Below are 9,260 nucleotides of genomic sequence, written 5' to 3'. Positions count from 1 at the left end.
GAACAACTAAGAAACACAGGTTCAAACTGTATAGTAGTCAAACCTTCATGGAGGCAATGAGGGAACGAAGGGAATGACACATTGACCTCAGGGTCATAATCATGAGTGCATCTGATTTCAGTTTCTCATGCTGCATTTTCACTCAAATATAGTAGACTCTCAACTATCTAGTGATAATGAGAAACCATTTAAATAATTAGTATATTTATTGGGGTTTGTTATATACAACCACAATTGAAATAGATGCCTTTTACGCAAATCACCAGAGGATTGAAAACCACCAGTTAGGAAGTGTTGGCCTATGGAAACCTCTCATCTTACAGAATGGGAAACTGAGGCCTGGAGAGGAAAAGGAAGTTGTCTAAGACTCTCTGCAAGCAGCCATAGGTTTTCCAGGAACTAGAGAGCAAGAATTGGGGCCGGGAGCCATGGCTCACTACTGTAATACAAACATATTGGGAGTCTGAGGTGGGCAGATCATTTGAGGTCAGGAGTTCGAGACCAGCTTGGCCAACATGGCGAAACCCCGTCTCTACTAAAAATACAAAAATTAGCTAGGTGTGGTGGCACAAGTCTCTAATCCCAGCTACTCAGGAGGCTGAGGCAGGAGAATCAGTTGAACTAGGGGGCTACAGGTTGCAGTGAACCAAGGTCTTGCCACTGCACTCCAGCCTAAGCGACTGAGTGACACTCTGTCTCAAAAAAAAAAGGAGGAATTGGGATCCCCAGGCTTTGTTCTGGACTCACCCCAAATGATTTCCTCTGTGTTCTTCTTGACTTTCTACTTCCCTCAAATTCATCTTCAAATATAGAAAGAAATGAAGCACCAGGACTGTGACAATGCCAATTCATGGGGGTGGGATTGGGGAGTGATTTGCAGAGAGACAGGGATTTAGCTTCCCCATAATTTCCATCAGTTTCCACCAAAACTGGCTCAGATAAACAGACATGATGTACATGGAAACAGTAGACCTGCCACACTGAGCTTCGGGACAAATCCTTGGGTTCTTTCTGTCCCAAAGCTTCCAGAAGACGCAGGCAGGAGGACAGCTGAAGGGGGCAGAGGAGGCGGTGCTCCCTGGGTCCAATACTGGATTTAGAGAGACTCGAAAAGACCGGGGAAAGCATGCCGTGGGGTCCCCGCAGAAGGCAAGGGTAGAAGATGAGGACAGGACCCCGAGAATTAGCAAGGCAGTATGGAGAGTGCTGAGGATTTTAATTCTTCTCCCAAACTGAGCACCTGTGCTTGTCTGTCTAAAAGAGCTGAATATTTCATTCCTGTCTTGAAATGAATGCTTGCTCACTGCAACAACAAAGAAATTGGAGAAGAAAACTAGGATTCCCCAAGATCACTGCATTACTGCATTTCCATCTTTTTATCGATGCATTTATGCTAATATGACATCGAGTCATTTCTAAGAAGTGGTGGCTGGGTCTTTGACACTTTGCTTTAAGACCCAAGAGAGGGCTGGGCATGGTGGCTCACACCTGTAATCGCAGCACTTTGGGAGGCCTTGGCAAGAGGATGGCTTGAGGCCAGGAATTCTAAAGCAGTTGGGGCAACAAAGTGAGACCAGTCTCCACAAAAAAATTAAAAATTAGCCAGGTGTGGTGGTATGTGCCTGTAGTCCCAGCTACTCGGGAGAGGCTGAGGTGGAAGGTCACTTGAGACCAGGAGGTCAAGGCTGCAGTGAGCCATGATGGCACTACTGCACTCCAGCCTGGGTGACAGAGCAAGATCCTGACTCAAAAAAAAAAAAGAAAGAGAGAAAAAAAGACTCAAGAGAGGAAGGTAAATGCCTTGGCCTTCTTCTCCGAGTTCCCTAATTTAGGCATGTCCTTTTCTTTTTTTCTTTAAAAAAACCAAAGCCTATTTTATATTATAATCTCATTTATTCAATCATCATTTAGCAACCACCTTTTCATATTAATATATGTCTTCAATGGCATTTTGTTTGTTTTGAGACAGAGTCTCGCTCTGTCGCCCAGGCTGGAGTGCAGTGACACAATCTTGGCTCACTCCAACCTTCACCTCCCAGGTTCAAGCGATTCTCCTGCCTCAACCTCCTGAGAAGCTGAAACTACAGGCACGCACCAACACATCTGGGTAATTTTTGTATTTTTAGTAGAAACGGGGTTTCACTATGTTGGCCAGGCTGGTCTCAAACTCCTGACCTCAAATGATCCTCCTTCATTAGCCTCCCAAAGTGCTGGGATTACAGGCGTGAGTCACCGCGCCCGGCTGCAATGGCATTTTAAACCACTGGTTAGTAACCCATGGCCTAAATCGTAACAGTAATAATAAAAGTTAAGTCTTATGAGCATTTAATGTACATCCACTGTGATATTGCAAGTAATATCTCCCTCAGATATTATGAATAATGCCACAGAGTATAAACCCACTGTGATATTGGGAGTAATATCTCCCCTGGATATTACCAATAGTGTCACAGGGTGTACAGGGTGTACACCCACTGTGATATTGGCAGTAATATCTCCCTCAGATATTATGAATAATATCACAGTGTTTAAAAACATGCTGTACGCCCACAATGTTATTAGGAGTAATATCTCCCTAAAATATTACAAATAATATCATAGGGTGTACAAACACGGTGTACACCCACTGTGATATTAGGAAATATTATGAATAATATCACAGGGTGTACACACATGGTGTACAACCACTGCAATATTAGAAGTAATATCTCCCTAAAATATTATGAATAATATCACAGGGTATAAACACAGGGGATACACCCAATGTGAAATTAGGAGTATTATCACCCCAAGATATAATGAATACTGTCACAGTGGGTACACACATTGTGATATTATGGATAATAATATCTCCAGGAAATGTGATGAATAATATCACAGTGTGCACACCCACTGTGATACTAGGGGTAATAACATCTCTCTAGGATATAACAAATAATATGACAGGGTGTACATCCACTGTGATATTACGGGTAATAATATCTCCCTAGGATATACCGAATAATATCACAGGGTGTACACCCACTGTGATGTTAGGGGAAAGAACATCTCTGCAGAATATGATGAGTAATAGGAAAAATAATATCTCTCAAGGATATAACAAATAATATGCCAGGGTGTACAAACACTGTGCTATGGGTAATAATATCTCCCCAGTACATAACGAATAATATCACAGGGTGTACACCACTGTGATATTAGAGGTAATAACATCTTCCTCAAACATAACAAATAATATCACAGGGTGTTCACTCATTGTGATATTAAATGTAATAATATCTCCCCAGGATATAACACATAATATCACACGGTGCGCACCCACTGTGATATTAGGGGTACTAACATCTCTCTAGGATATAACAAATAATATGACAGGGTGTACATCCACTGTGATATTACGGGTAATGATATCTCCCTAGGATATACCGAATAATATCACAGGGTGTACACCCACTGTATTCGGGGAAAGAACATCTCCGCAGAATATGATGAGTAGTATCACAGGTGTACACCCACGGTGATAATGGGAAAAATAATGTCTCTCAAGCATATAACAAATAATATGCCAGGGTGTACAAACACTGTGATATGGGTAATAACATCTCCCCAGTATATAACAAATAATATCACAGGCTGTACACCACTGTGATATTAGAGGTTATAACATCTTCCCCAAATATAACAAATAATATCACAGAGTGTTCACCCATTGTGATATTAAATGTAATAATATCTCCCCAGGATATAACACATAATATCACAGGGTGTACACCCACTGTGATATTATGGGTAATAATATCTTCCCAGTATATAATGAATAATAGTACCGAATGTTCACCCACTGTGATATTAGGAATAATAATACCTCCCCATGACATAATGAATAATATCACAGGGTGTACACCCACTGTGATATTAGGAGTAATATTATCTCCCCAGCATATTACAAATAATATTACAGGGTGTACACCCACTGTGACAATATGGGTAATATTTCCCAGGATATTATGAATAACATCACAGGGTATACACGAGGGGTAATAATATGTCCCCAGGATATAATGAATAATATCACAAGGTGACAGCCACTGTGATACTAGGAGTAATATAGCATCTCCCCAGGATATAACAAATAATATCACAAGGTGTACATGCACTGTGATATTAAAGGAAATAATATCTCTTCAGGATATAATGAACAATATCATAAAGTATACAACCACTGTGATATTAGGGGTAATATTATATCTCCAAGATACAGTGAATAATATCACAGGGGGTACACCCACAGCATATTAGGGGTAATAATATATCCCCAGAATAAACAAATAATATCACAGGGTGTACACCCACCATGACAAAATGGATAATATCTTCCAGGATGTTATGAATAGTGTCAAAGAGTATACACCCACTGTGATATTAGGGGCAATATCCCCACAGAATATTACAAATATCACAAGATGTACATTTACTGTGACATTAGGGGTAATATCATCCTAAAATATTACAAAAACATCAAGCATGTACACACATGGTGTACATTCATTGTGATATTATGATATCCATAGGGTATTACAAATAATATCACAGGATGTACACCCACTGTGATATTAGGAGTAATATCTTTCTGGGAGGTCACAGCGTGTACACGCATGGTGTAAATTCACTGGAATATTAGGAGTAATATCTTTCCGGGGGGTCACAGCGTGTACACACATGGTGTAAATTCACTGGGATATTAGGAGTAATATCTCCCTGGGGTATTACGGATAATATCACAGGAAGTACACACATGATGTACACAAACTGTGACATTAGGAGTAATATTTCCCTAGAATATTAAGAAAAATATCACAGGTTATACACCCACTGTGATATTAGAAGTAGTATTTCCCTGGGATATTATGAATAATATCACAAAGTGTACACCCACTGTAATATTAGGAGTAACATTTCCCTAAGATGTTATAAATAATATCACAGGGTGTACACCTACTGTGATATTAGAAGTAATAGCTCCCTAGGATATTAAGAATAACATTAGAGGGTGTACGCCCACTGTGATATTAAAAATAATATCTCCCTAGGATATTACAAATAATATTACAGTGTGTACACCCACTGTGACATTAGAAGTAATATTGGCCTATGTTATTAGTAATAATATCACAGGGTGTACACTCGCTGTGATATTAGGAGTAATATCTCCCTAGGATATTAGAAATAATATAACAGGGTGTACACCCACTGTGATATTAGGAGTAATATCTCCCTAAAATATTAGGAATAATATCACAGGGTGTACACATACTCTGATATTAAGAGTAATGTCTTTCTAGGATATTAGGAATAACATCACAGGGTGTACACGCACTGATATTAGGAGCAATATCTTTCTAGGGTATTATGAAATTTATCACAGGGTGTACACGCACTGTGACATTGGGGTAATATCTTCCAAGGATATTAGAAATAATACCACAGGGTGTACTCCAACTGTGATATCAGAAGTAATAATATCTCTTCACAATATAACAAATAATATCAGAGGGTGTACACCCACTGTGATATTAGAAGTAATAATATCTTTCCAGTATATAACAGACAGTATCACATGGTGTACACCCAATGTGATATCAGAGGTATAATACCTCCCCAGGATATAACAAATAATATTACAAGTGATATCACGGGTAATTATTTATTTCCAGGATCTGATTAATAATATCACAGGGTGTATCCCCACTGTGATGTTAGAAGCAATAATATCTCCCCGGGATATAATGAATACTGTGACAGGGTGTACAACCACTGTGACATTCGGGGTGATAATATCTTCCCAGGACATGACAAGTAATACCACAGTGTGTACACCTACTGTAATATTAGAGGTAATTTCTCCCCAGGATATAATAAAAAATATCACAGGTTGTACACACACTGTGACATTAGGGGTAATGTCACCCCAGGATATTACGAATGATATCACAGGGTGTACACCCACTTTGACATTGTTGGTAATATCTGACCCAGGATATTACTAATAATATCACAATGTGTACACCCACTGTGACATTAGGGATAATATCCCCTATATCAAATAATATCACAGGATTTGCACCCACTGTGACAACAGGGATAATATCTCCCAAGGATACTATGAATAATATCACAGGGTGTACACCATCTATGACATTAGGGTTAATAACATCTCCCCAGAATAAAACGAATAATATCACAGGGTGTACCTCCATTTTGATATTAGAAGTAACAATATCTCCCGAGAAAACAAGGAATAATAATACAAGGTTCAAACACGCTGGGATATTAAGAGTAATAATATCCCCTCAGTATATAACAAATAATATCATAGGGTGTACACCCACTGGGATATTAGGGGTAATAATATCTACTTAGTACATAACGAATAATATGAGAGGGTGTACACCCACTGTGGTATTAGAGGAAGTAATATCTCCTCAGAATATAATGAATAACGTATCAGGGTTTACACTTATCTTCATATTTGTGGTAATATCTTCTAGGTTATAACGAATAACATCACAAGGAACACACCCACTGTGATACATGGGGTAATATTATTTCAGGATATTATAAATAATATCACAGGGTGTACACCCACTGTGATATTAAGAGTAATATGTCCCCAGGGTATTAAGAATAATATCACAGGGTGTGCACCCACTGGGATATTAAGGGTAATACCTCCCCAATATATTACAAATAATATCAAAGGGTGTTCCCCCACTGTGATGTTAGGGGTAATACCCCCTCAGGATATTACAAATAGTATCACAAGGTTACACCCATTGTGATGTTAGGGATAATAACCCCCCAGGATATTATAAATAATAATTCATAATATCCTGGGGAGATATTATAATTACATGATGTACACCAACTGTGACATTGGGGTAATAGCTCCCCAGAATATTACAAATAATATCACAGTATATACACACATGGTGTACATCCACTGTGATATCAGAGGTAATATTTCCGTAGGATATTACAAATAAAACCACAGGGTGTACACCCACTGTGATATTAGGAGTAACCTATTCCTTGGATATTAAGAATAACATCACAGGGTGTACACTCACTGTAATATTAGGAGTAATATCTCCCTAGGATACTACAAAAAATACCACACGGTGTACACCTTCTGTGATATTAAAGGTAATAGGATCTTATGAACAATATCAGGAGGTGTACACCCACTGTGATATTAGGAGTTATATCTTGCTAGGTTATTACAAATGCTATCACAGGTTGTGCACACGGTGTACACTCACTGTGATATAAGGTGTAATATTTCTGAGAGATATTATGAATATCACATTAAGTACATACATGGCATACACCAACTGTGATATTAGGAGTATTAACTCTATGAAATATTATAGAAAATATCATAGAATGTACACAAATGGTGTACACCCACTGTAATATTTGGAGTAATACCTCCATAGGATATTATGAATGGTATCACAGGGTGTACACTTACTGTGGAATTATAAGTAATATTTCCCTAGGATAGTACAAATAATATCACAGAGTGTACACACATGATGTACACCCACTGTGATACTAGGAGAAATATCTCAAGATATCACGAATACTATCACAGGGTGTACACTCATGGGGTACACTCATGTGATATTTGGAGTAATATCTCCCTAAGATGTCACGAATACTATCACAGTGTGTACACACATGGTGTACTCCAACTGTGATGTTAGGAGTAATATTTCCCTAGGATATTACAAATAGTGTAACAGGGTGTACACACAGGGGCTACACCAGCTGTGATATTAGCAGTAATATCTCCCGAGGATATTACCAATACTATCACAGGGTAGGAGTGATATCTCCCGAGAATATGATGAACAACAACACTAGGGGTGTGATATAAGGAGTGGTATCTTCCTAGGATATAATGAATAATATATATCACAAGGAATTTACACCCTCTCTGATACTAGGAGTAATGTGATATTAGGAGTAATGTCTTTCTAGGATATTACGAATACTATCACAGCATGTACACCCACTGTGATTTTAGGAATAATATCTTTCTAGGATATTAATAATACTATCACAGGGCATACACACATGGGGTACATGTACTGTGACATTAGGAGTAATATATCCCTAGGACATATTCGTCATATTCTAAGAAGATATTTCTCCTAATATCACAGTGGGCACCCTGTGATATTACTCGTAATATCCTAGGAAAATATCACTCCTAATATCACGTTGGGTGTACACCCTGTGATATTTATTTGTAATATTCTAGGGTGATATCACTCCTAATATCACAGTTGGGTGTACATCATGTGATACTGCTTGTACATCCACTGTGATATTAGGAGAAATATCTCCCACGTATATTACAAATAATATCACAGGGTATACACATGTGGTGGTCACAAACTTTGATATTAGGAGTAATGTCTAACTAGGATATTACAAATAATATCACAAGTTTTACACCCACTGTGATATTAGGAGTACTATCTACCTAAGATATTAGGGATAATGTCACAGGGTGTACCCCCACTGTGACATTAGGTGTAATATCTACCAAGAATATTGTGAATAATAGCACAGGGTGTATGCCCACTGTGATATGTGGAGTTGTATCTTTTTAGGATATTATGAATAATATCGCAGCATGTACACCCACTGTGGTATCAAGAGTGATATCTCCCTAGGATATTACAAATAGTATTACAGGTTGTACACCCACTGTCATATTAGGAGTGATTTCTCCCTAGGTCATTACAAACAGCATCACATGGTGTACACCCACTGTGATATTAGGAGTGATATCTTCTTAGGATATGACGAATAATATCAGAAAGGCTGTACACCCTTTGTAATATTAGAAGTGATATCTCCCTGGGAAATGATGAATAACACCACAGAAGGTGTGATATTAGAAGTGATATCTCCCTAGGATACGATGAATAATATCACAAGGAAAGTACACCCCCGTGATATTAGGAGTGACATCTAGCTAAGATATGACAGATAATATCACAAGAGTTGTACACCTTGTTATGTTAGGAGTGATATCTCCCTAGGATATCACGAATAGTATCACCATGAGTGTACACCACCTGTAATATTTGGAGTAGTGTGCCCCTAAGATATGACGCCTAATGTCACAGGGGTGTACACCTTCTGTGATATTAGGGGTGATATTTCCCTGGGAAATGATGAATAAT

Source organism: Colobus angolensis, unplaced genomic scaffold (assembly GCF_000951035.1).
Source record: "Colobus angolensis palliatus isolate OR3802 unplaced genomic scaffold, Cang.pa_1.0 Scaffold305, whole genome shotgun sequence".
In the NCBI taxonomy this organism is placed as follows: domain Eukaryota; kingdom Metazoa; phylum Chordata; class Mammalia; order Primates; family Cercopithecidae; genus Colobus; species Colobus angolensis.
The sequence above is the reverse complement of the archived record's forward strand: the minus strand, read 5'-3'. Positions refer to the sequence as shown.